General features: G+C 36.6%; 1 long non-coding RNA gene across 1 annotated transcript; it reads right to left on the bottom strand.

The window, feature by feature from the left end:
• Window positions 1-6,109: 6,109 nt before the first annotated feature.
• LOC132132633 (uncharacterized) lies at window positions 6,110-12,979 on the bottom strand. The gene is made up of 3 exons (XR_009429058.1): window positions 12,787-12,979; window positions 9,455-9,542; window positions 6,110-6,666 (listed from the first exon to the last, which is right to left on the bottom strand). It is a non-coding gene; the product is annotated as an uncharacterized LOC132132633 (long non-coding RNA).
• Between the last annotated feature and the right edge of the window lie 14,473 nt (window positions 12,980-27,452).

The raw sequence follows: 27,452 nt of genomic DNA, 5'->3' as shown, positions 1-27,452 counted from the left end.
CAGAACAGTGTCGACCTGATATATCTGAAGAGGTCCATGATAAGGTAATGGGATCACATGCTATTCATTATTTTAAGTACTTAGTATTGGCTGTGGTTAAATGTTTGTGTTGAGAATGTGACGTCATCAGCCTGCTCTACCAACGGAACCCAGTGGAGGAAAGGTTTATAAACTTATTTGCTAATAGAAATGCTACAAAGTGACTCTAATGCTTAATATGTCTTCCCTAGTCTATTAATGGGAATTCACTCATTCAATCATCAAATGTGATGATTTGTAGATTTATATGAATCTTCTGTTCATATTATTTCATACTCTTTTGTAGTAGATGTAAAATGAATAATGGATACTATAGAAATGTATAATAAATTTGTTCTAGATTTTATGTAATCTGAGTTATATAATCAGATTACCAAAACCAGTAAATATGTTATATTTTAAGGCTATCTGTATTTAATTTGAGCAACAATATTTATTTATTTAAAATGTATTAACTACGAAATTCCTCCCAGTTTAACATCCCATTTAACATGAATCAGCCATTATAAATCTTCACTTACTAGTATCCTTAAATTCTATTAACTATAAGTCAAAAGTAAAGTAACCTAATTTAAAAGTAATCAGAAGTAGTCACAGTATATTGACTACATTGTCTAGTGTTTTGACTGCAGTTTACTGACTAGAATGTTAATCGTGTCATTTATAATCATGTGAAGACAGCAGCACTGAATTAACAGGCCAGTGGTTTTCAAACATGTCCTGGGGGCACCCATGACCTGCACATTTTGTATGTCTCCCTTATTACACACACCCAAATCAGGTCTTACAGTCTCTACTACTGAGCTGATTATTTGAATCAGGTGTGTTAGATGAGGGAGACATGCAAAATGTGCAGGGCATGGGTGCCCCCACAGGTTTGAAAACCACTACAGTAGCCTATAAGCTCTCTTAAGTCTTTCTACCTGTTACATGACCAACAGTAATTATGACAGCATTGTAACGGGGGCATCTTCTTCATCAGGGGTCACCAAACTCAGTCCTGGAGGGCCAGTGTCCTGCTGAGTTTAGCTCCAACTCTTATCAAACACATCTGAATCAGTTAATCAAGGTATTTCTAGGCATACTTCAAACTTCAGGTGTGCTGTGGTAAGTTGGAGCTAAGAAATGTGTAAGAAATTGTCTTAGAAATCACTCAAGTAAAGCAAATAAAGCTGTTTTTTCTGAATACTCCATGAAGTGCACTTGGCAGTACTCAATCGGTAGAGGCGTTGGTGAACTAATGCAACACTCCCACTAGTGGCGCATTATCGCTATGACAGGATTGAACTCGTGTTTATTGGAGACGTGCATTAACCAAATATGCAGCTCCTTCACCTGTCTCTTCACCTTGAAATGATGCTGATCATCTCCAGTTTTGCCATCTAAGCTTCCAAATAAAAATAAATAAATTCCAGCATAAGTGAATCTAAACTGAGTATGATCAAATGTGGACAATGAAATATTAAATATGTGAGTCATGTATTATGTTCTAAATTTTTATGACTGAGTTTCATTCATTATTAATGCTGAATTATTTATTGTAAATTTAGGCTGATTTAAGGCCATAATATAATATGTCAACTTTAATACTGAGCATCAGGCATGCCATAAGAAAAAATGCTTTATATTTTCCTCCCCCTCATCTACTGTACAGGGCCGTGCAGAGACCTTTGGAGGGGCAGGTGCTCAAAGTATAAAAGGGGCACATGGAACAAGGCTTTAAATAGCGCTGCTCAAAATATCAATACAACAATATATTGTGTTGCATTCCTTGCTGTGTCACGTATAGATATGGAATGGATGATTATGTACCAGCCTCTTTCTCCATGCTTGCTTCTTTCTGCACTGTTTCTGTTGCTTGTACCTCTACATTTTCCTCTTTCTCACCAGCCTCTGTCTCCTGGCTTGCTGTTCCCTGCTCTCTTTCTGTCACTTGTGCCTCTACATCTCCCTCTTTTTCTCCCTCTATCTCCATCTCCTCATCTGATCTATTAATTTCCACTCTCTTTCCATCTAGGAACAAGGCACAATTTACTATTTCAGCATTAATCTATTATTTTAACCATCACTACTACTCTTGCTGATTGATACAAAACATAAAAACGGATACACTGGAATATAGTGAATAATATTATTCTTACTGTTGTAGTTGTTGTTGTCTAAAATTGAACCTTTGCCGTGTAAACAAATTACAGGCTACATTTTTTTATCCTCTCTTTGCGAGGCATCTTTGCACTGCAGAACAAACGCAAAAGGACATTTCATACCTTTTCCTAAAATCTACTAGGGTCCCATGACCCCATCTCCTTCACACTGCACTTTGATGTCAGCTCAGGTATATTATTCATTTAATACTGACATTGATATTTTTACATAATAAAGAGAGATATTATTGAGTTTACAGGCTAAAGTGGTCTTGCTGTTGTAAACACTGTTGCTATTGTAGAAAAAAATATTTGTCACATTTAAAATATAATTATATTTTAATTCATTTCTGAATTGTTTTTATTTTTATAATGATAATTCAGAGAATGAGAAAATCTGAATAAGCCTTACCAGTGTTGTGATGATCATTTTTAAGGCACTCTACGTTAAAAAATAAATAAATACTGTAATATAAAAATAGTTTAGTCAAATAACATAAAAAAGACCAGACCTCTCGAGGCCAGTGAAACTTTTCTCCCTCAAACAGCACGATAGTGTTACTTCTGCACTACAGGCTACACACAGCAATATAAACAACATATCTGCTTGTGAATAAACCTCAAAATCACATCGCTGAAAATGAAACACCACTTACCAGCTGCCGCGATAGCCGCGGTGTTGTAAATATCCTCTGGCAATTAAAAAATGCGCGTGCGGCGTGAGGAATCGTCCTGGTCGGATAAGGTCGTCGTCGTCGTCAGGTGAAAGGTCATCATGTGGGTCATTTTATTTGCGGCTAAATTATTATCCATAAATTTGACTAATATTTAGATTGGGCATGGGCATGTTATTACAAAACAATTAAAGGAAACTCCTTTGACAAAAGTTAACTTTGGGCACCAAGGGGCAAAGGGGCAGGTGCTCAAGCACCCAATGCCCCCCCCCCCCTGCCCCCCTGCACGTGCCTGCTACTGTACATAATGTACAGTCAGTGACCTGCACATTTTTAGACTCTCATTTAAATTAAATCCTACTGAATATAAATATATATGGAACAAATATTTATTTCGGATCACCAAAAATTTTAATTATTGTTTTAATGAGCCATTTTATTTTATTATTTAAAACATTATTATAATAATATTCAGATATATAAGCTGTTATAGTCACAGCTGTTTGGAGGAAGGGTTAAAATAGGCCACAGTGATCAAGCACATTCATTTAGTCTCCATTTAGTGATTGTGCTCAATAAAAATAAATAAATAAATTTAACTTTAGATTGGGCAATTACGTATTTTTTCCTGCACGTAAAGAAGAGTTGACCGTGAAGTTAGGCTGCAGATTCAACACCAGGGGGCGTATCACTGACACAGATTGGATTTACAGTAAATGTGTTGTATTGATGAGGCTCAACAGAAAAGCAGTCTGTGCGATCTTTTTTATTATTATTATGTTGCCACTGAGCCATAATAAAACAAATTACAAGTTTTGCTTGGCAGTTATTTTTTTCAATATGTTTACCGATGCACATTTTAATATTCAGTACAGTATAAACTTTGGGAGATAATATAATTAAGGCCAGATTTTGTTTAAACAGTTTAACTGTTTGCATATTTTACTATAATGGAGTTACAGTTATTTTGCCTAATAAAACTTTTTGTTTCCACCAGGCCAGAAAAAAAAAAAGTAAATTCAAGGCATACAGATAAGAGACAGATAAGTCACATAACAAGTAAATAGTTTATTTTCAAATAATGCTCTCAAGTCATTAAGATGTGACCAAGTAAAGTCACAAGTTACTGTGGGATTTTGCTTAATCTGTGTCTGGGAAAGCAGCCCTCCTGGTGCATTTAAGGTCAAGGCATTTTAGGACATTCATTTGGAGACAAGCACACATCAAGCATAGACTTGTTTCTATTGGTAATGTCTGTAGGTTCTGCAGAAGGGTCTTCCTTCGGCCTGTGAAAGCTCTAGGTGTGTGGTTCTTTGTGCAGGGGCCACACTCCTGTTCCTGCTGAACTGAGCCAGTGAATCAATACAACTGATATCAGCTCAGAAGGCACCGGAGCTCAGGTCCTGATCAGACACACAACTCTACACAGATCATCAATTTACTGTGCCATTTATTACATTATTACACTTTGAATCTTGTTCATTTGTATCTTTAAAGCCGGTGTGATGTTAAAGAGCTCCTGTCCTATTATCTGAGTGAGTGAAATGACACGCTTAACCTTTAAGAATGATCATCTGCTTTGAATGAAACTTTTTCTCACACAAAGATATCTTGAGCCACAGTCACATGGGAGCCGTGTTCTTTTTCAGCTTTGGCACATTTCTCTGTTTTTAAGCAAGATTTATCATCATCCATGTGTGTTTAATTATGACAGTGAACATTTATCATCTTCAATTTAATATGTTTGTTAGTCGTTATGCTTGGCTGATGCTAATAACTTCCTTGTTAACATTTTGAAAGATGGAAAATATCGAAAAGAGCGGCATGAACATCTTTCCACACAAACAAAGAAAGTCATACAGATTTCAAATAACACAACAGTGAGTAAGTGATGACAGCATTTTCATATTTCGTTAAAATTATAACTGGAACACTTGTAAAAAAAAAAAAAGAAGTATGCATGATCACTTGTAGAATACTTCAAATTGTGAAGTATACATTTTTAAAATTTTGCAGAAAATATCATAGTAATGAACTAACAGGACTATTAAGAGGGTACACTTTTATGACCATTTTTACGTACACTTAAAAAATACATTATAATAATTGCAATAATGTAAAAAAAAAGAAGTATATTTATTTTGATGTGTTGACTAACATGCTAAAGCACATGTAAAATACTTTATTATACATTTAACTGTCTTATTTGATTTTACATTTAAGGTTAATATATTTTAATGTGCTAAATTGCAACTTCATCATTACAAATGTGTAATTATGAATATATTTAAAAACAAATTTCTGTAGAAATTATATTAAAGCACATATGCTTGTCAGTAAATTGAGCAGTACACTTTAACTCTATTTCAAAGTAATTATGAAATTACATAAGTCCTACTTAAAGCACTCTAAAGTTGAGCTAATTGCTTTTAATATACATTTTAACATTTAATTGCAGTTAACTTGTGATTAAGTGTCCGATATCACTACATTCAGTTCACTCTTCAGTATATTCTTTTGAAGTGTGCTTCTTATTCACAAGGGGTATTTACATGTATATACAACATATACATGGCATAGTCTTTCCAACAGAAAATAACTGCAATTTCTTAGTTTCTTTTCAGGTGAAGAACTTAGCCACTGTGAACAAAAAAAACAAAGTGAGCATGTTCACCAATCAGCTAAGCTCTGCACCCGCCGAGAGCGACGGCACAATTGCAGTTGTTTTGCTGTTCAAGTACAAAAACCCCAATGAAGTTCCCCCGTCTCATTCTTCCATGTCAGATGCCTTTTTCCTCAAATTTACTCCATTTGATTTCCTCCATTTTTTGTCCATTTCCTCGTGAACTGCTGGTAAGGCCATGGCAGTGTGGTAATCCCTGGCAATGTGATTTTTCCCTACAGTCACAAATCAGCATGCCAGGAACCCACACAGTCACAACAAGCCGGTAACCCCCGCCGTCCCATCCCAGCTCCTGCTTCTCCCATGCTTGGCTTAACTCTAGGTATTTCCCTAATTATCCACTACACCCAGATAAGAAACTTGATGCAATTTTCTCTCTAAAACGGCAAGAAAGATAAGGGTTTTGAAATGAACAGTTAACATCACTTATTGCATCCAAGAAGATTCATTTGCGGTCTTTGTGAGGCAGATGTGGAGAAGAGGTGAGAAAAAGATGGAAATCTGACTAAGTCTCTGTACATTGAGGAAAATATTGCTATCTGAAGTAATATATCTCTTGCTATAAAAATATTTGCATGGTACTCTGAGATACTTTAAAGAACACTAAAGTATTACCATGTCAGGAAAAACATGGCTATGTTGTAATAAGTGTGTAGCAGTGCATGCATTTTGAATCACAGTCATGTGGGCTGATCAGGTTTCACAGTTTAGAGTGCAACCCTTCATTTATGCATTTACTTGCCACCCAAGTAGTGCAAACGTGATTAAATCATTTTAAAAAATCATTAGTCTTGTGAAATCATGTGAAAATGCCGTTGAAGTTGATGTTTTTTGGAAATAAATTTCCTATGATGTCCTCCATTTGGCTTTTCTCTCTATCAGATGTTTCTCATATCTCTAAATTAAGTAATTTGCTTTCCAATATGTGGGGAGGGAAGTGTAAAGGGTTGATGCCACATTAAACGAGGATGGGTCGAACAGATTGCATCAAATTCTTGTAAAATAAAGTGCAGTCTGGCGTGATGTGGAAGCCTCACAGACTCTCCAGTGATTCTCTTAATGTTCCTCACTCTTCTGAATTATCCATGCCAGTAGGACAGTTGTGGAGTCCGGCGAGGTTATTAGGCTACAAAATAAAATAAAAATACATATATATATATATATATATATATATATATATATATATATAAATCAGAACTCAATGTCAAATTCAAATTTGAAAGCATAATAGTAGTAATAATCAGTGTTGGGAGTAATGCATTACAAGAAAGGGCCTTTACAGTTGCCAAAAATATAACATTTATGTTTTTTGTTATTAAAAATAAATAAGCAAGTCCAGCTCAGGTGACAAAAAGTAAAGCAATATAACGCATTACAAACCTGATTCAAAAAAAGTTTGGACACTGTACAAATTGTGAGTAAAAAAGGAATGAAATAATTTTTCCATTTTCTAACATGACAATGGCAGACCACATACTGCATCAATTACAACATCATGGCTGTGTAGAAGAAGGATCCGGGTACTGAAATGACCAGCCTGCAGTCCAGATCTTTCACCCATAGAAAACATTTGGTGCATCATAAAGAGGAAGATGCGACAAAGAAGACCTAAGACAGTTGAGCAACTAGAAGCCTGTATTAGACAAGAATGGGACAACATTCCTATTCCTAAACTTGAGCAACTTGTCTCCTCAGTCTCCAGACGTTTGCAGACTGTTATAAAAAGAAGAGGGGATGCCACACAGTGGTAAACGTGACCTTGTCCCAACTTCTTTTGAGATGTGTTGATGCCATGAAATTTAAAATTAACTTATTTTTCCCTAAAAAGAGAAATTTTCTCAGTTTAAACATTTGATATGTCATCTATGTTGTATTCTGAATAAAATATTTACATTTGAAACTTCCACATCATTGCATTCTGTTTTTACTCACAATTTGTACAGTGTCCCACCCTTTTTGGAATCGGGTTTGTACTTTCCATAAGATGTAACTACAGTAGCAATTAGTGTCTTTTTTAAAGAGTAACACAATATTGTAATGCATTACTTTTAAAAGTAACTTTCCTTAACACTGGTAATAATAACAGTAATAGTAAATGGGAGATTTGGTGCTCAAGAAACATGAAATATTGCTATGCAGTTGCTAATGTGTTGAATTAAGTCAAAAGAGCAAATTCCAATATTCCAGTCCATAATGCACAGGCTCCATGATCTCATGGTAATTTATAACTACTTCAAGTTTTGGCCAATTGGTGGATATTTATATGAATGTGTACGATTCATGTGCCACACTGATGGTTAGGGGTTGACCTTCATGTGTAATCTTCCTATATTGTACAATGTACAAATAAAATAAGAAATGTATATTTTTCTCATCAATCAAAAATCATTAAATCACTTAGAAAAGTAATAGCAACCAATAAGAACTACAATTACAGTTACATGTCTGAGCACAATGTTCCCAGTTCCAGCTGTGCTGTTACAACTTTTGTCATATTTTATATTTTTTATATATTATCCAACACAATCTCAAGACAATCTGCAAACATTTTTTTGTGTTGGCAAACTGCTGGCTAATTCATATGAATTTGTATGATCTCATTCAGATATTTCATACAATCTGCTTATGCCCTGCTGATTTTTATTTATTTATTTATTTATTCTAAAAAAATCACATATCTTCATACAAACTCAAACTAACCACATTTTAAAATAGCTCTGTTCCTGTGAGATCGGGTTGATATTGCCTGGGAAAAATTTATATTTATACAAACACACACCTCATGGTCACACCTCATCTATACAAAGTATAGATTATACAATATTTTGGTTTTGACCTCCTGAGGCAGACTGCCAAAATTTTCTGAAAGTTAAGCACTTCTTTCACTAATCCAGTTCCTTCTTCTGGTTCCAGCTGAGCTCTTGACAGATATTGGGGCAGTGTGCTTCATCTGTGTGGCTTTGAGTGCAGGCCAGATTGTGTTTTTGAGGGTATGACCTGTGGGCTTTGTTTGATAAGAATCTGTGATACTGTAATAATGTCATCATTGTGTCTGGAGCAGACCCTGATTACAGAGGCTAATCAAACGCTGCTTCCGTTCCACTGTGTGCAGAGTGATGTGGGTGTGAGTGAAGAAATGGCCTTCTGTCCTTAGCAGAACTGGAGGAATATTACATTATGAGATACATTGTGCATGAGGCTGTATCCTGCTCTTCAGGATCATTACTAATATTATTACTGATTATAGTTTTCTCTTTAAAGTAACTTTACTTGATACACATTTAGACTATATTTAGAGGCGACTTTAGGGAGATTTATAGACATAAGATTCTAAACTAGATAGCACTTCATGGCAATTCATACTATTTAACGTTTTGGCCAATTGGTGGTTAATTCATGTGAATTTTTGAATGTTTTCATATTTTTCATATTTGTATTAATTAATGCATTCAAGATTCTTACGTTTAGGGGAGGACCTTTATTTTCCCTAAAAAAATATATATTTTTGTGTACAATGTACAAATTCATTCAATATCACCATCTCTAGTTATGTTTTCCCATGAGATCATACAGCAAGAAATACTTAGATATTTCAAAATATACAAAACATTTTTTTAATAAACTATAATAATACAATTGCCGTAGTATGTATCAAAATATATTTGCTTAAATTAATTTTCTACCAAAATATTTGTTTGGCCATTTTTTTGTATATTTTCTTTATATATATATATATATATATATATATATTAAAAATACATTATTTAAAAAATACAGATATTTTTATATATTTAAATTTAAAAATGCATTAACATAAGTCATATTTAAAGAAAAACTGTACATTCATCCTCCCAGCAAAAACTCATCAATTGCTTTGAAAAATAATATGAAACAACACTAATAACTACACTTACAATTGCAAATCTGAGCACAATGTTCCCATCTCCAGCTGTGTTATAACCTTTTGTCAACACTGGATCCTCTTTACCTCATTTTTTTTAGCTGTGGAATAATGCAAGAGAATTGCTTTAATGTGAAATGATTTATGAGCAATTGCATAACAGACAATTTTTACGATTGTCAGTCACCATGAATTTATGAAACTATAAAGTCATGTGAAAGCTGCCTTCCAATTTTACTTTTTTTTTTTGCACAAACCACAAATCTGAACAGAGGTTTAGGGTCCTAAAAGAAAATTTTATTGTTCAAATGTTGCTCAAGAGACAAACAGGAGTTCTCAGTTCATCATCAATTGTATCTAAAACAGCAACAAATGAAACAATTGCTGACATATTACAAAATTATAGATATATAAAAAAGATTTATATATTTGACAAATTTGTGCACAGTTTGAGTCATTGTTGAGATCATGTGTGATCCTAGGGTCTTTTTGACAAAATGTAATCTAATTTAAATCCCATTTCTGATTTTTGTGATGTGTTGAACAAAACTGCATATTCCAGTAATTTAACAATGTAAATTTGAGCATGTTCCTCACAAAATTACGCTGGAAATTTCACTGAGAAATTGCTTGTAAATTTCACAAATAATTACAAAGAAAATGCACTTAACACATTCAATTAAAACATGAAATGTTGTATTAGAAAGACTCAAGTAGTATTTTCTTGTAAATTATTAAGAAACTTTGTTATATTCACAACATTGAATATTTCATATTTCATGTCTTCAGAAGAATAGTGAGCTGTTTTCCTCATACGTTTTTTTTGGACACTGTGAAACTTTATAGGTCAAAGAGCCACATGCACATTTTTCAAAAATTCGAATTTTTGTGTTATACATTAAAACAACAACAAAACAATAACTGAATGCAATATTTGGGTGAACTATCTTTCTATGTCTGACCTACCCTTTGTAACTCTTTTGATTTTGAACAGAAATCACTTGTCACAGCAAGTCTCCATCCAGTATCTGATGAGTAGTTGTTCACACATGCTTTTGGATATAAGAGACAGAAACAGGGCCTCAAAACATCTCACCCATGACCTCCACACGTGATCCTTTGTTTCACTGCTGTTTTCTGCCTTTGAGCGTCTCTCACTAGCCTAACCGAAGGTTTTTCTGATGGTCTGTCCTGGGAATTAATGACTGCTAATGAAGAAGGGGGGCCAAGCCCAAAGCAAAGTGGTAGGAAATGATCTGAGAAATTACAGTTCCTGTCTCTCAGTGCCTCCATTACCAGCGTGAACGTGCACCCTCTGTACAGGGAAACAGCACTGATCCTCCCCCATCAAGCCCGCTCATCCTGAACACATAAGAGCCCAGACCCCGGTCTAACCTTATCATGTGAGCGAGCTGAGATTAGAGGTATTGGCCCCTCGTTCAAAGCAGAAAAACAACATTGCCTCACTGGCCACGAGTCAAGGGTGCTAGTTTAAATTAGAGCGCAGCCTTTCACACTTGACATTTAGTGTGGCACAGTCAATCTTCACCTTACTTCCACCTCGCCCCCTCCTGAACGTCCACACCCCCTGAGTCTTATTAACACACACAGACTCTGTTCAGTTTGAACTGGATTACTCATTAGACTGCTTAAATCAGCATGACTTCAGTAATGGTTTGATGTCCTCTGAGAGGTTGGTAAAGAAGTCTTTACAGTCACTGCTAAGTTTAACTGTTGGTGGGATGCCACCCATGCGAGGCTGATTTCCTTTCTTAGAGCTGAGATGCATTTTAAACATTTGATTTTTAGTTGTTGGTGTTGTATTTTTGCTGTCTCTTGAAAAAAAGTGCACTTAATTTTATTGAATGTGTACTTAACTTAAAATCTTAAGGCCCGGTTTCACAGACAGGGCTTAGACTAAGCCAGGATTAGACCATAGATCAATTAGGACATTTAAGTAATTTTTATAAACATGCTTAGAAAAAAAACATTACCGATGTGCATCTTAAAACTAAAAAGCCACTGATATATTTTTAAGATCAGTCACTGCAAGTTTATTTCAGTGGAAACAGCTCAGACTTACATTTTAGTCTAGGACTAGTCTTAAGCCCTGTCTGTGAAACCAGGGGTAAAAGTTTTTTTTTAATTATTAAAATAATATATCAATGAAATAAAAGGCTGTTTAAGTGTATTTAAAGAGAGTACACTTTGACTTAAAAGTGCACTTTGTAATCATTTCAAATTAAAAGTTTTAAGTATATTATAAATCATTATATTTTTATGTTTAAAAGTACACTTATTTAGATGTGTTGATTAACATATACTAAAGCACATGTAAAGTACTTGAAATGTAATATTGAATAACAGACTACAGTTAAAATTATGATCAAGTTATATATTTTAAAGTAAAAAACTGCAACTTCATCATTAAATGTGTAATTACAGATAAATTTAAATACATGACACACAAGTTTAAATGGAAATGACATTAAAGTCTATTTTAGATTGCCATAAATACTTGTCAGTATATTTGACAGTAACTATATTTCAAAGACAATAAAAGTAAATATGATATAACATACTGTATAAAGATGTGCTTAAGTCATACTTATATAGATGGAAAGTTCAGCTAACTGCGTTTAATACCAATTTAAACTATAATACAGTTTTCATTTTATTACAATTAACATGCAATTTTTATTTCTGTAAAAAGTCAATAAATGAAACCAAAGTTTCCTTAAAGAAACATGGTCACCATTTGTCACTATGGACATCTATATAAACTTTTTTGAGGAAAATTATTTAGTCTACTGTACATCACACTAAAATGGCAGATACTTATAATAAGATTTAGAAATACATTAAAATACCAGACAACATTATAAGGAGATAAATGAACAACATACCATAAAATCCCGAAGAGAATTTCCCAAAAGATTTCTCATCAATTTTGTCTTAAATGTTTCTCTTAAAATTTCTTGTGACATAAAAATAGACACAAATGAGATAACTTTGAACATACAGTAAGCATACAGCAGAGTTAAAGAGCATGCAATTCATAAGTCAAATAATTTGATTACAGAGGGACTTTACTATCTTGAGCATATTTTGAGATATTGTAGAAATTTCACTGGAATCCTTGATGACATTATACTGGCTTTTTCCCCTCAGGAGAGAAATATGAGAAGCATGAAACTTAAGAAAACTTATCACTTTGCTCTCAATATCATTTCTAACAAGCAACTAACTAACTAACTAACAGTTTGTCGTTTTACTTTCCTCTGAGATATAACTGAGTAATAGATTATTTACCTCTGCATACATCATAAAAACAGAAATCCTTACCTTTTTATAGCCTCTTTTAGCTTCTACGGGATCAAAGCAGAATGGACTGCCTAACAGAGACAAACCAGAAAAGCGGATCGTAGAATCTGAAGGAAACTCCCCACTGTTTACCCCTGACGAGCTCAGCCAGTCTTCAACATCATCCCTTCATACCACTCATTATAGCCTCAGCCCACTCCGCTCTCACAGAGACGCTCCAGCATCCAGCAGTGTGTGTGTGTGTGTGTGTGTGTGTGTGAGTGAGTGCTGGAGGAAACTGGCAGTAATCCTGTAAAAAGTTCCTAAACTCTGAGCCTTGCTGTAATCGAGTGCGGTCGTTAGATGAGGGGCTCATAAAGGAGAACTTGAGGTTTATTCATCGCTGTTTTTCCTGCCAGTCCCACCCTTTTGTCTGTTGGATGCCAAGCATTACTGCTCTCTGCTACTCTGTGTTTCTCACTCCGAAGGTTAAAGGTAGAAATCTTAACTCATCCTGTACCATTTCCATTAGATTAGAAATAGGATTAGAAATCCAGTAGACTTACATTGTAAAAGAGACCCAAGCCAACTTGAGACCAACGTATCGTAGAGACTTGGACCAGTAAGCAACCATCAATTATTGCCTTACAAACCACTCAGAACTGCATAGCAACACTCTGGGACCAAAACACCTTAAAACCTTCAGAAAGCTTAAAATGTAGTTGGTGTTTTTGTAGTACACTTGTAGTACAGAGTGTGAAGAAAAACTAGCAGGAGCCTGAAGCCTAATCATGTGTGTAATGTGTAACCTGAGCACTTTTGCCTTCACAAACTAGTCTTATCCGTGCTTTTATGTAGTCATTGTGTGGATCTTAATCCTGTGCACAAAGAGTAATAAGAGCTCTGGACACAGAGTAACATCATATCCTGTTGTGTTCAGAAAATACTCTGACAGAGGATTCGTTACACGCTCTGCCTCAGAGCTCAGTTCATGTACAGTGTGTCCATGATCATAGGGTGTTGCCATATGATGGTTGCTATGCAGTTTCTAGTGTGTTCTGTGTGGTTTAGTTGCTTGCTTACAGGCCAAGTGAAAAAGACCCATACCCAGGTGTCTATAATATTCTTGTTTATGAATATGGCTAGATACTGGGAATTTTTAATTTCCCATTTTATCATCTTTAAAATCGTCTCAGGTTGCGAATGTAACCATGGTTCCCTGAGTAGGGAACGAAACACTGCATCCTCTAGGGATCGCTATGGGGAACACCCCGTCGTGACCCGTTTCTGAAGCATAAATTGAAAAAACACCAACGAGTTGGCCGGTGACAGCCTCTGACGTCACTACCGGCGCGACTATAAACAGGCAACAGGAGATCACGTCATTCACTTCTTCGTCTGAAAGCTTGCGTCCAAAGCATGGCAGGGAGCTAGAGGATGCAGTGTCTAGTTCCCTACTCAGGGACCCATGGTTACATTCATAACCTGAGACATTCCCTTTCAAGGGAACTTTAAACTGCGTCCTATAGGGGTTGCTATGGTTGAACAGTATACCCACGCCGCCATGCTGAGGGGAGTGCAGGCCAGAATCATGGCGAATACTAAGTACCAACTCTACCATTTCCATGGGAGTTGCCCTTGGGACGTTTAGACGACTGTCTGTGACAGTACCCCTTACGGCCAAAGGCCTAAGCTACATACCCAACTTAATCATTAGGGCTTCGGCTCGGGGTAGAGCTGAAGGCTTGGAATCAGGAAAGATTCCTTTAAAGGGATACGGCTAAGAACCTAGCATTTTATACCAAGTCTTGCCTGTCACACAGGGGCTACCGCTTGCTTTCGCATAAGCTTGCTGAAGGAGCTGTCTCAACAGATTTCCTAGTAGCAACACCCTGTTTAGATAGGTATCCGAGGATACAGAGGAGGAGTGGCGCCCAAGATGAACAGGGCTTTTACCAACTCAAGAAAGGACACAAAAGCAACCGCGCGAAGCCCTCACCATACAGGATTTTACAAAGAATGCAGAATACTAGCGTGCAAACTTACCACAGTGTGGATTTCAGAAAGTGTGCAAAGACTTTACATACACACTTACCATAGCATGGATTTTCAAATACTGTTCTAAGGAGGGGCTCTCGTGGCACTCTGATAGAGCAGCTCATAGATGGAATGGTGCATCTCAAAACAGTATGTTTGAGAGTCATCAACTCGATCTGTGGAAATAATGCTGGAGTGCTCTGGGAAAAAACAGAGAACTCAGTCTCATATGAGAGGAGAACTTCGAATTCAGAGTAGTGCACTCATAGGCTACCCTTCTTGGAAAAGGGGAGCGCTGCTAAACTACCACAAGAATCACCCAAATAACCCCTCGTGTTGAGGGAAGCGATGCATGAAGTGTATAAACAAATACACACTGGCTGAATGGAGCCCAAGGAACCAAGGTCTAATTATCTCAAGAAAGGGAACGAGGCAGAGCACTTAACCCTTACCGTACAGGATTTCAGAAAGTGCACAGAGTCTTGCGTGCACACTTAACACTTACGTGGATTTTAGAAAGTCCACAAAATGTTAACGTGCACACTAACCAAGATGTACCTAAAGGTTCCTAAGGATTGCAGAGGCACTGAACCACACGGGAGAGGCAAGCTCAAATTTTATAAACCTCTATTGAGGGGAGCATCACCTGAGGCAGCATATACAAGAAGACTTCTCTAACTGCAACCTCCACTTCCCGCTGGATGCGACAGCACAACTAAGGAATTCTATGGAATTCCCTGCAGTGCTGTGCCAGGCCTGATGATCAAGGAGGCTGCAACAGAGACCTGTGATCTGAGCCGCCTAAAACCGGAACATTAAGCCGGATGGCTGGTGCTGGCGAGTGTTTAGTAAACACTTTAACTGACCACAGCAAAAGGAAACTCATAGAGTTTATTAGTAGACACATAACCAACAGCAATTTAATACACATAAGTATATACAGAAAGGGTTACATACTCACCCACCCTCCTGCGCTGGAGCCCCGCTCAAGGGGTGCCTCCTTTTAGTCTGGACCATCAGTAAGGTGGTTGCTATGAACATAGAACCACCAAAAACATTATAGGTCCAGCATAGGAGACTGTTATGCAAGATATTTCTACCTAACCGTGATTAGGTGGAGAGCTGGTGGTTACAGGGGAATTAGGAAGGGCAGAAGTTAAAAATCCCCAAAGGGAATGAATAGATACCTATCACTCTGATTCGGACAAGAAAGCTTGCCTCTTCTGGATCACATCCCTTCTGTTTACCTCCTCGTGACCCATGATTCCTCTTTCCCCCGCAGGTGGGGGAGGAGTGCGAGTCACGACATTAGCTTTCTGTGCCCTGTCTTTGATCCTCAGATCGAGACAGGAGAGGACCCCTGTGTTGTTCGTGCTCAGACCTGGACCTTCGTGGAATGAAGGATCTGAAAGCTGCGGAGCACGCCTTCATTTCCCTGAACTTCTCGATCACAATCTCAATGGAAATACAAAAAAGTTCAGAAGGTGAAACCTGAGCATCGAGAAGAAAGACTTTTCTTTCTTCCCGATGTCTGCCAGGTTCATCCACACATGTCTCTCCACTACCACCATGGTCGCCATAGTCCTGCCCATGGCAGAGGTGGCCTGCTTGGTAGCACAGAGAGAGATCCGTGGTGTGGCGCAGCTCGGCTACCTGATCAGGAGAAAGGCCCTCGCCTCTATCCAGGTCTCTTAGCAGATCAGTCTGATATGCTTGAAGCACCAGCATTGTGTGTAATAAAGCCAAAGCCTGACCTGCTGCTGCGTATGCCTTGCCATTTAAGCGAGATGTATTTATAGAAGGGGCCTAGATGGCAAGGAGGGAGATTAAGAGAGGATGTCTCCCCCGCAGAAAGAAAGCTCTTTCTACTGGGCGCATCCTTTCATAGCCGCTTTCGCGCATCGCCTGGATGTCGGCACAACTCTAATGAAGATAACAGCCTCTTTCATTTATTTTCGATCTCTGTATGGAGATCAGGCAGAAATGGAAGGCTAACCTGAGCTGGAAGACTATGGTAAGAAAGATAACACTCATCAAGGCGGCCTCACGTCATCACCTTGTTAGCGCACTTTCATGGCAAGTCCAGCTTTGCTGTGGCGCGATCCATAACGTCCAACAGCTTTACATATGCAGGGCAGGAGGATTGAGATGGTTCAGCCTCTGTTTCTTCACTTTCACCATCAGTGAAAGCAGATGGCTGCCTTTTTTTCTTTTTTTCTCAGAAAGAGAGACAAATGAGAGCTGAGCTTTTTCATTGAAAAAACGCTCACAATGCACGCAGATTGCCTCCTCAAAGACATCTTCACCCAAACAAATGACGCAAAGATTGTGTGTGTCATCGGGTGTCAAATAACGCAGACACAGATGCACACATTGTCTTAACGCTTGCTAGTAGTCACCATGAAGATAGAGAAAGATCGCTCTTACCAGTTCTTTCAGATGCACGCTTCAAACAGAACAGTCAGTTAAGACAAAGAAGAGAATGATGTGTTCTCCCGGTGCCTGTTTAAAGTCGCACCGGTAGTGATGTCAAAGGCTGTCGCAGGCCAACTCGTTGGTGTTTTTTCAATGTATGCTTCAGACACGGGTCACGACGAGGTGTTCCCCATAGCGACCCCTAGAGGATGCAGTTCGAAGTTCCCTTGAAAGGGAACAGACAGGTTAGAAAAGTAATAATGCACCTTTACTTAACAATCTGTAAAATGTGAAGTGTGTTCCAAATATGAGTTTTTAGTATTATTTGATATGCTCCTCTTAGGACTTCCAACCGTTTGCCTTTAAACTCAGTGAACATGATCTCATAATTATTAATTCATAAATATCATTAAATTCATGTGAATTGTTACAAGCCGAACTAGCCCTGCCTTGCAATCAAAAGGCTTAATTATCTGAAATTTTATCTGAGAGTTATTGACCTTAACACAGTCACAGGTATCGTTTAAATGCTTTTTATTTGTGCATGTTGGTGGGACCTCAAGTTTTTAGAATATTTATAATATTTAAAACAAACTGCTCTAATCATAAAATATTATGACAAACTACATAAGATTTTCTTTTCAGTGATTTTATTCTATTTAATTTTCTAAATTTAAATTTAAATTTAAAAGTCAGTTCTATCACCCTGATGTGTATTTATGCCCTCCAAAAATATATTAATATATAGTGTATTTTTGTGTGTACTACCTTTGAGTAATTTAGTTTTAGGTTATTAAGATATAATATGATTAATTAAATAATATGAACACATTTGAAGGAAACTCTATCGCCCCCTTGAGTACTGGAGTTTGTTACCACCACAGAGATAAAAGGTTAATTTAAATATTATTTTAATAGAACATAACAGCTATATGACTTCATACATTTATATTAGAAGCTAACACAAAACTGGTACTTACCACTCCTTGACAAATCACATTAAAATTCAAAAGCTGATTTAATTAAAAAGAAATCCACAATGAATAAGGAAAACCCTGACCTAGTGACTTAATCAGATCAGAGAATGGATAATGAGGCGCCTGACGCCTCCGTGTCGTCCTCTAAATTGGGCTTTATGAGTTTGTATTGTGCTGTTTGTGCATTAATCTCACCCCACAACAATTCAATGAGAGATTTGTTGCTGTGTCCTATGTGACACAATGAGTCTCATTCACCACCCGCTCCCTGTGTGGGAAGATCTAGCCTCTCTCTCTCTCTCTCTCTCTCTCTCTCTCTCTCTTTCTCTGTCCTGAGCCAGTACCAGGCAAATAGTTCCTTTCATTCTTTATACCAGTTGCATCAAACATTCATTGTTATTTCAGTTACATCTGTGTACAAGATCACACATGAGGATTTAATCACCATTGTGATTAAACTCCAGTGTCACCGATTATGAACAAAGTCAGATTATGGTTGTTTGTTTGCCACTTGAATAAATCTCATTCTAATAAACCAATATACACACTTCATATCTCCAAAGTGCAATGAAACGTGTGTTCCTTTAAATCAATGACTTCAGATGTCTGGTATTCCCATCCTGCCACTGCCACAGATGGAGGGCAGACCAGTGGGCGTCTTCTAGAAAGAGCTACCCAACGGCAGACCATGTAAGGCCAGCCAACGTGCCCAAATATAAATATCAAAGATCACTGGGAGAGGGTGGGAGAAATGGATGTAGAAGGAGAGAAAGTAACCTAGCTTCACAGATGTTTTTAACTCTTCAGGAACGACACCGCCACTGCCGCTCGGCCATGGATGCGGTCTGTATGTGCTTCTGGCTGTATGTGGAGGATCACAGAGCACTTCTGTCTGTCTGCATGCAGCAAAACCCCAGTGCACAGTAGTTAATGAGATTGCCCCACTCTACTTTAGAGTAGGGCCGTCTACTTTAATGTAGTTAGTCTGACTTTCCTGCAATTTCGACACTTAGCACATTAAAATAACAAAGTCCAGATGTCTGATTAACGGGACTTTTAAAATGATCACATTTTGTTGCTTTGCAGCTTGAAATGAAGATGGACACAGCAAAAGGTTCAACAAAATACTGAAGCAAGGGGGTGATCCTTTTTCCAACTCTGATTCTGTTATTTATTTTTTATTTTTAATGTTGGTGTTAAATCTTTCACTTGGATGTTACAAGCTGCATAGAGTAAATACAGCTGGGTAAAACAAAACCATTCGTTTCAGACTGCAAAGCAACAAAAATTTTATTATTTTCTACCACTGTATATTGTATCACAGTAGATGCTTTTTAAAACTGATGCTAAGTTTCTGTTTCTGCTCTTCTTCATTCTGTTATGCTCTTCATTCTATGCAGGTGGAGTGATTGTGTATCTTTTGAGTAAGGAAGAAATGCTTCATTTCTGCTGGTATATTTAAGCACTGTCTCACTTCCTTACTTTATTACACAAGCTATATCCCCTAAGACAGGCTGAGGAAAAATTAGGGCCAGGTCAGGGTGCTGATGAAAGCTTTATCACAGTCTTCTGAGTTCTCATTCATTTATGTGAATGCATGGCATCCCTACTTCCACGTGGGAAACCCAGAGGGAAAATAAGCGCCTGAAATAACCGAGAACTCATGAGGCCATCTAGTGTTGAGTATTAGAATTACTTCAACTACTGCAGGACAAATCCTCAATGTACAGTATATAGAGAACCTCAGTGTTCATCGAAAAATATCAATATCTCTTAGAATGAGTGTAAAATATTTTTTTATTGAAAGTATCTATAAACTTTCTAAGATTAGAAAACATTTAAAGGAAGTCTTCATAGGCTAACATGCTTGTTTTGGTGACAAATTATTGTTTTATTTTATTATCAACGCAATGATTGTGTATTAATGTTTGTATGTATTGTGTTAATAACGCATCTTAAACATTTAAAAACAAACCAAAGTGACTTTTTAGAAGATTCTATATGACGAAACAACTGAACCACCAGCAGCGTTCTATTCTAATTCAGAACAGTGGAGAAGATCGCGCGGTATAGAGTTTCTCCTAATACTACAGCTTTTGAAATATTGTTCAATCATTTTAAAGTTGAGAGTTTCAATTTCTCGCTAAAGCTCCACTTAACAACTGAATAACAACATCTGGATTCGAAGATGAACCACAACAGGAACCAACTCAAACATGAAGTTAAGTTATTCAGATATTTCTGTGTTTTGAATCTTTGATATTTGACTCTGAGTGTGAAAGGTTGCCAAAAACACTTGTTTTAATGCAGTTCACTTGAATAAGAAGTGGGTAAAATAATGATAAACATAAAGTTTTAATAAATAAAAAAGGTGCTTTATTGAATGTTACATTGTCATATGTGCATATGAAAACTCAAAAGCTGGAGAGGTAGATCCTGATTTGTCATTTCAGTGTCTAGCTGGTGCAAGAGGACACACAGTGAGGTAAAATAAATCTCTGGTGAATGCCAGGTTAAAAACTCAAATAGGAAAAGTACAGGTAAGTAACGTTTATCAAGCATCTCTTCAGACTGTGGTTTGAAAGAAATAGCTATGGTATATCTTTTATCATTCATTACAGTAGCAATCATTTTGCAAGCGGAAACAGCCAGTCAACAGAGGTAAAATAAAACTCTGGTAAATGCCAAATAAAAATAAAAAGAAGCACAGGTGAGAGATAATTTAAAGCATATCTGTTTTCTTTTGTAGACTCTATAGTTTGATTTGATACTGTGTATCATTTTTCTTTCAGTAGAAAGAATAGTGAAGTTCACTGCCTGAATGTTCAAATCTGAGGAGACAAACAGTAGCCTGCCCACTAAGGTAAAATATAAATTATGGTCAATCCCAGATTAAGAATTTTTTTGCTGTCTTTTGTACAAGTTAGTTTAAATTGATATTGTCTATCTTTAGTCATGCATTACAACAGGGATGTTCGCTGCCTGGATGTTACAAGAGGAAACACTGTCAGTAAACTGAGGTAAAATAAACTCTAATGAATGCCAGAATAAAAATAAACAAGTACAGGTGAGTAATATTATCTCTATTGTACAACCTGTTGTCAGGGTTCTCCTCTGGCAGTTCTGTCTGTGTTGTCTCTGATCAATGTGACCTTGTTTGCATTGTGTCCATGGCTCTGTCTTTCTTTGTGTTTGCCATGTGCTCCTCTTGTCCTGACTCCTTTTTTCTCATTACTTCGTCCCCTTGTTTTGTCCTTGTTGACTCCTCTTTTATCTGAGTGTTTTCACCTGTTCCTCACATCTCAGATCCCTTTATATTATGCTCCTTTTCGGTCGAGTTGCCAGTTCATCTGTCTAAATACTGTGCAACTGTTCTTGCTTGTTGCAATAGCCTGTAGTGTCTTGTTAAGATAGTTCTACCTGTTTATTAAAGTATTTTTTCTTCCTATGCATCCTATTTAAGTATTATTTAATGTTATCTGCTTTATCTTTAGTATTTAGTTTCCCCTTTTAGATTTTCCCTAGCGTTAGTTTTATGTTTTAATTTTCTTCTGTAGTTAAAGTTTTTCTAGTTATTGTTTGGTTTTGGTCACCGCCTTCTGTCTTGTTGTGTCTTGTCCTGTATGGTGGTGTGTCTTGTTTGTCTTTAGTCCTGTCCTGTCCTGCAGGCTGAGCTCTGCTCTCTGTATCTGCCAAGCAGCACGACCTGTGCCTGTAAACCATGAGTGTGGACTCAGCAGCCTCTCTCTCAGTCTACTTGTCTTCAAACCTCTTCCCATCTCATTGTATTCACACCCTCCACACCTTCTCTTGTCTTGTCTTGTCTTTTCTTGTCAGCAGTATTGTCAATGAACCTGTGATTACTCATTCTGCATTTAAATCCTCTCTCACAGAATCCCTGACACCTGTAGTTGGGATTCAAATCTTTCTGTCAGTCATTACAAAAGGGCTGTTCAGTGCTGGAATGTCCAAGAGGAAATGCACTCTGTGCATCGAGGTAAAATGAAACTCTGAGTCTGATTAAAAATAGAAAAAGCACAGGTGAGTAATATTTTTCAAAACATCTTTGTTCTCTATTGTAGTTTGAATCGATACTGTATATATATTTCCTCATTCATTGGGATGGCAACTGCTTGGATGTTGCGAGAGGAAATTGGCATCAGAAGGTGGAGAAGTGTGAGGAACTACCAGATCACCCTAACCATCCATTGTATTATCCACAAGTAAACCTCCTCTTTGAAATGTTGTTAATTTAGCCCAGATCCTTCCAAATCATTTGACTATAACAGGAATGACTGGGAGAAGTCTCAGTCAAGCAGGATGCAGCACCTTTCTCACTGTCCTGCTAGACTTCATCGGACTATCCTTTCTTGTCAGATCTGTGGGAGGACAGGCTAAAAACTGGCATCCAGCCAACTAGATGAATTCTCATAACTTTTGTTGTGCACACTGGTTTGTTTGATAGCAGAATTTGGTTCTGTTGAATGATCTGAATGCTGTTTTCTGAACTCGGTGCGCTATGCAAACTATTCCTGGAATAGTTTACATTGTTTTTTCAGACCGATTCAATCATCAGTCTGATTAATAATTAGATTATTAGGCTGAATTTAAATGTAGATAGTGACTGCATGAACCTGGAATTGAAATTTCAGTGACGGTGTCTGTCTTTCAGATTATCTGTTACAAACCTCTAAAGGAAATTAGACTGTTTATAGTTGTGTATACTGTAATTTTTTTTTATTAAATAAATAAAAAAAGACAAAAAAAATTTACCAGTGAATTAAGAAAAAAGTAGGTATTAACAGATTGTTGTATTATGGAATCACATTTCTTTGTCACCTTATTTCTAAATGTGGTGTCATGTATTTGACCATACAAGTTCCATTTTTAGGCGACCCTTTTGTACCAATCAAAACATTTCTGTAAAACTGTGCTGAAGGTTTTAGCTGTTATTTTTTTAACACTTAAGTCATGACCTGAAAGGTTTCCATAGTTCGGTGATCTGGGTGATCTAAGATTATTGAATAATTGTCACGCCCATGGACAGTTTAGAGTGTGTTTTCCTGTTCCCTATGTCATTTTGGATTCCCTTTGGTTTTTGTTATAAAAAGTATTATTTTGAGCAACCTCTTGTGTCTCCTTGTCTCCTCCCTCTGCGCTCCCTTTGATGTGTGACAATAATACTGTAATGCTTATTACAACTAGTAATATTATTATTCAAGACAGAATTTTCAAGGTAGTTTTCCTGAAATTTTTGGCACAACATTTTTACCAACACCACAACAAGGTTTGCTTTATGAATGTAGAATATGTTTCAACAAATGCTCAACTGGTAAGTGTTAATAACTTATATTTTGTACATTATTTTCCGTTAGCGTCGCAAGTAAAAAGGAGAAAGAGCCCACAGAAATTGTCCTTCATGAAAAATAAAAATAAAAAAACGTCCAGAAAACATTCAGTGTACAAGGCATGGCTCAAAAGGGGCAGTGCGAAGACATCACTTTTCTATTGGACTCAGACTATTTCATTAGTTGACAGTGCTTGTTTCTCGTGTTAAGCTAAAACATTTTTACAATGTATAAACTACAAGTAGGCTGCACGAACATGTGCGCGTGCGCGTGGGCGGAGAGAGTTTGACAGTCAAACTGAAGCTCGACACGCTCGCAAATGTCACTGAGAAACAAACATGACACTGAAATACATTGTGTACTAATAGGCTACAATATATATATATTTTTTTTTCTGAGAGAAACACTAAAGGTAAGTTCAATGTCTCTATATTTTTCTTTTATAGCCTGTTCTGTTTTGCTTAATGCTTTGTTTAATGTAGTTATGAGCTGGCATTCGCGTTTTTGAGCGCTCATCAAACGCGCTTTAATGTTCAAAGAGAAGAGAAACATATTGTTCATAAACATCAACTGAACATACTGAAGTCGAATATGTTTATTTTGTTCATTTAGAAGGCTGAACGGGATCTCTGTGCTTGCTTTAAAATTCTGCATATATATATATATATATATATATAGCTATAGTAACCCTATCTGTTAAAATCTTATGACTGAACTACAGGGCTGCACTTTGTTCCAAGGGAAGGTGGATTAGTGTTAGAGAAACATGAACTTCCTCAAACCCTCTTCAGCATTAGCGCACTAACCTCGGCTACTTTGCATGTTATGCTGCAGAAACTTTAAAGAAATGAATGTTGCATCACAGGCTGACGTTAGTAATTGAACGATGCGATGGAAAATACAAGGTTGTGTCTTCAAACCTGAAGTGCTCGCCCACTGCCTGGCTTTAATGAGCAAGGTGACTGATGGTTTGTTGCCAATGTATATAATACAATTTTTCTCACAAAATTTAGACAAAATATCTGTTTTATAAATTATTTCACACAATATTTATTTAAAATTTCACAAAAACAACAACAACAAAACACTTTATTATCCAGTGAGAGGTGGTTGTCAATAGACAGAATGAGGACTGTAATGGATAAAATATGGAGGATATTGTTCAGTCAACCTGTTATTACACAAAATAAGCCTTGTATCATTCTGAGGTGGTTTATTTTGTCATAACAACTTACTATATGTTATCGGACTTATTACTAGTGTGGTTATAAAATAAATACTTTGGATGTATAAACATGAAATATTGATTTACAGTGTAATTTTTTATTGTGTAAATAAAGGAAGTACACAGAGGGACATGAAGGTGCATTTTAGTGTTCTTTAGCATCATTATACAAACATATTTGACTGCAGAATGTCATTGACCAATCAGAATCAACACTTCCAGAGCACTCTGTAATAGCAGTATGTGTTTGGTAATAAAGCCAATGAGACAGATACAAAAAAAAAATCGTAATTTACCATTTATTTTACACAAATTTCACTAAACATCATTCCATGAAATGCAGAACATCGGACAACGTTTCAATTAAGTTTTTGTGTTCAGGTCAAAAAATAAAAGTAATATGTCAGAATCAACAGACAACATCTAGTGACCACCACCAACTGTTACAGTATAATGAGACGACATGATTATCAACCGATGCACACAATCTAAGCTGGGCTTAAACATTCATATCATAGATGTACACATATGAAAGGCAATATACAGTATAGAAATAATATGGATATAAAGCAGATCTATGCTAGCGTACACTCTTAAAAATAAAGGTCCTTAATTAGCATTGATGGTTCCACGAAGAATCTTTAACATCAATGTCAATGCAACCCTTTCCTTCCACAAAAGGTTCTTTTTTTTGGTGGAAACAGTTTCTTTTAGATTAATAAACCATTCTTGGAAGAACTGTTCACTGAAAGTTTCTTTATAGAACCCAAAAATAGTTTTTGTGTGGCATCAGTGCACAGACACCATTTAAACTTTTTATTTTTAAGAGTGTACGTATATGTTTATAAGTGTTGTACACAGGTTAGTTGCTTGATCTCATTAAGTGAGTTTGATTACTGTGCTTCAAGTTTGACATATTTACAATACATAACATCTAACCCGGGGTCACAGCAACCATCTGAAGTCCGTTGGTTGATCTCCAAAAGCTGTGTTTCTGTATCCTGTTTACACTCTTGCTTAGATCGGTGCTGGTTACTAGTGCTCTGTTTTATTAGGTGCCCCATGTTTACAGAGGCAAATCTGAGCGGGTCACGAGATCATTGATGTCATGACTCATGTGTCATTTGCGTTCCCCTCACTCCACGCCAAATGCAAACAGTCCTTACACTTCTGTGCGTGAATCCACGCCTCTCCCTGCTGATAAAGACCTATTGTTTCAGTCCAGGCCGGGTGTGAGGCTGTAATGATGATGTGATAGTTTAAAAAAATTAGGTTATTGTGCACTTTGTAGGGTTTGAGGAAATTTCAGCCCTGCTGATCCTGCCGTCCTGTGATTTGGCTTGCAAATATCCTTATTTCTGGCAAAGCCTTTGTTCCCTGTCTGAAAAAACACGATTAGACGCTTGAGAACATCTGGTTATTAGATCATCTACCCTGGAAAATTTCCATTTCTGTGTTCGTCTAGCCAGTTGTGGTGAGAAATTTATTCATAGGCTTTTTTAGGTCTACCCACACATACCTGTATAATGCACTGGTTTATTACCAGTCAGAATAGTTATGTAATCATTTGGGTCATGGGAGTTGTAATTAGGGGTCAGAAAATGTAAACTGGGAAGGCCTCGGACCACGTTACATTTCTGAGCTTCATTTATTACTTTGTAAACCTTTTTGGAACAGTACTTTTGACTATACTGCTACATCTCTGATTTAGATTTGAGAGACGAATTTAGATAACCAAACTATTTAGTTCTTATAGTCTAAAGCAACATTTCTGTAGCTAGTCTGAACCTTAAGACGTTTGAGCTCATTATGCAACTGGCTGTTTATGACCTTACATCACCCTTAATAGCTTGAGATACTTTCATTTCTGTCTAACACTCCATACAAGCTGTGAGAACATTTCTGCAAAACCAATAAGGAAACAGATTTTTACACTTTCCTAAAAGTAGTGTTGCTACGTAGTTTATAGTGTGTACTGAATGCTTGTTAGGGTATTACATAGTAGTCTCAAAAATAAAAAATAATCTCACCCCCACCACCAAAAAACAAAATTTCTTTGGCTAGGGTGCTGATGGGTGCTTGGACAGTTTTTTTTCTGTTTATGTATGTTTCTACAATACTTTGATTTGGCAGACAAGTTTATTGACTATGAACAAGCAAACAGTGAAGCAAATTTTATTTTTGCAATATTGCAATGCAATATTTAGTAGAATATTGTAGAAACAATACTAATGCACTTATTTTAAAGAAAATGCTGCTATTATTTTTAAATAGTGACTAAATTTGCACTTAGTGTAAATAGCATATCACTAAGAAAATGCTGAATTTTCACTTTAGTGTAAATAGCATCTATATTGCAAATAGCCACTGCCTTTTTTCTTTATCATGATACCAGGAGAGTTGAGACACATTAGATTTTAAACTTCATATATGAAGTATATGATAATATAGTAATATATAGTATATGTGTGATCCTGGACCACTTATTTTTATTTTATTTATAGTTCATATGAAAACTAATAAATAAGCTTTCCATTGATGTGTCAGGACAATATTTGGCCAAGATACAACTATTTGAAAATCTGGAATCTGAGAGTGCAAAAAAATCTGAGATGTACTGAGAAAATCGCCTTGAAGTTGTCCAAATGAAGTTCTTAGCAATGCATATTACTAATCAAAAATTAAGTTTCGATATATTTACGGTAG

The sequence above is a fragment of the Carassius carassius genome, chromosome 49, assembly GCF_963082965.1.
Source record: "Carassius carassius chromosome 49, fCarCar2.1, whole genome shotgun sequence".
Taxonomy (NCBI): domain Eukaryota; kingdom Metazoa; phylum Chordata; class Actinopteri; order Cypriniformes; family Cyprinidae; genus Carassius; species Carassius carassius.
The sequence above is the reverse complement of the archived record's forward strand: the minus strand, read 5'-3'. Positions and strand labels throughout refer to the sequence as shown.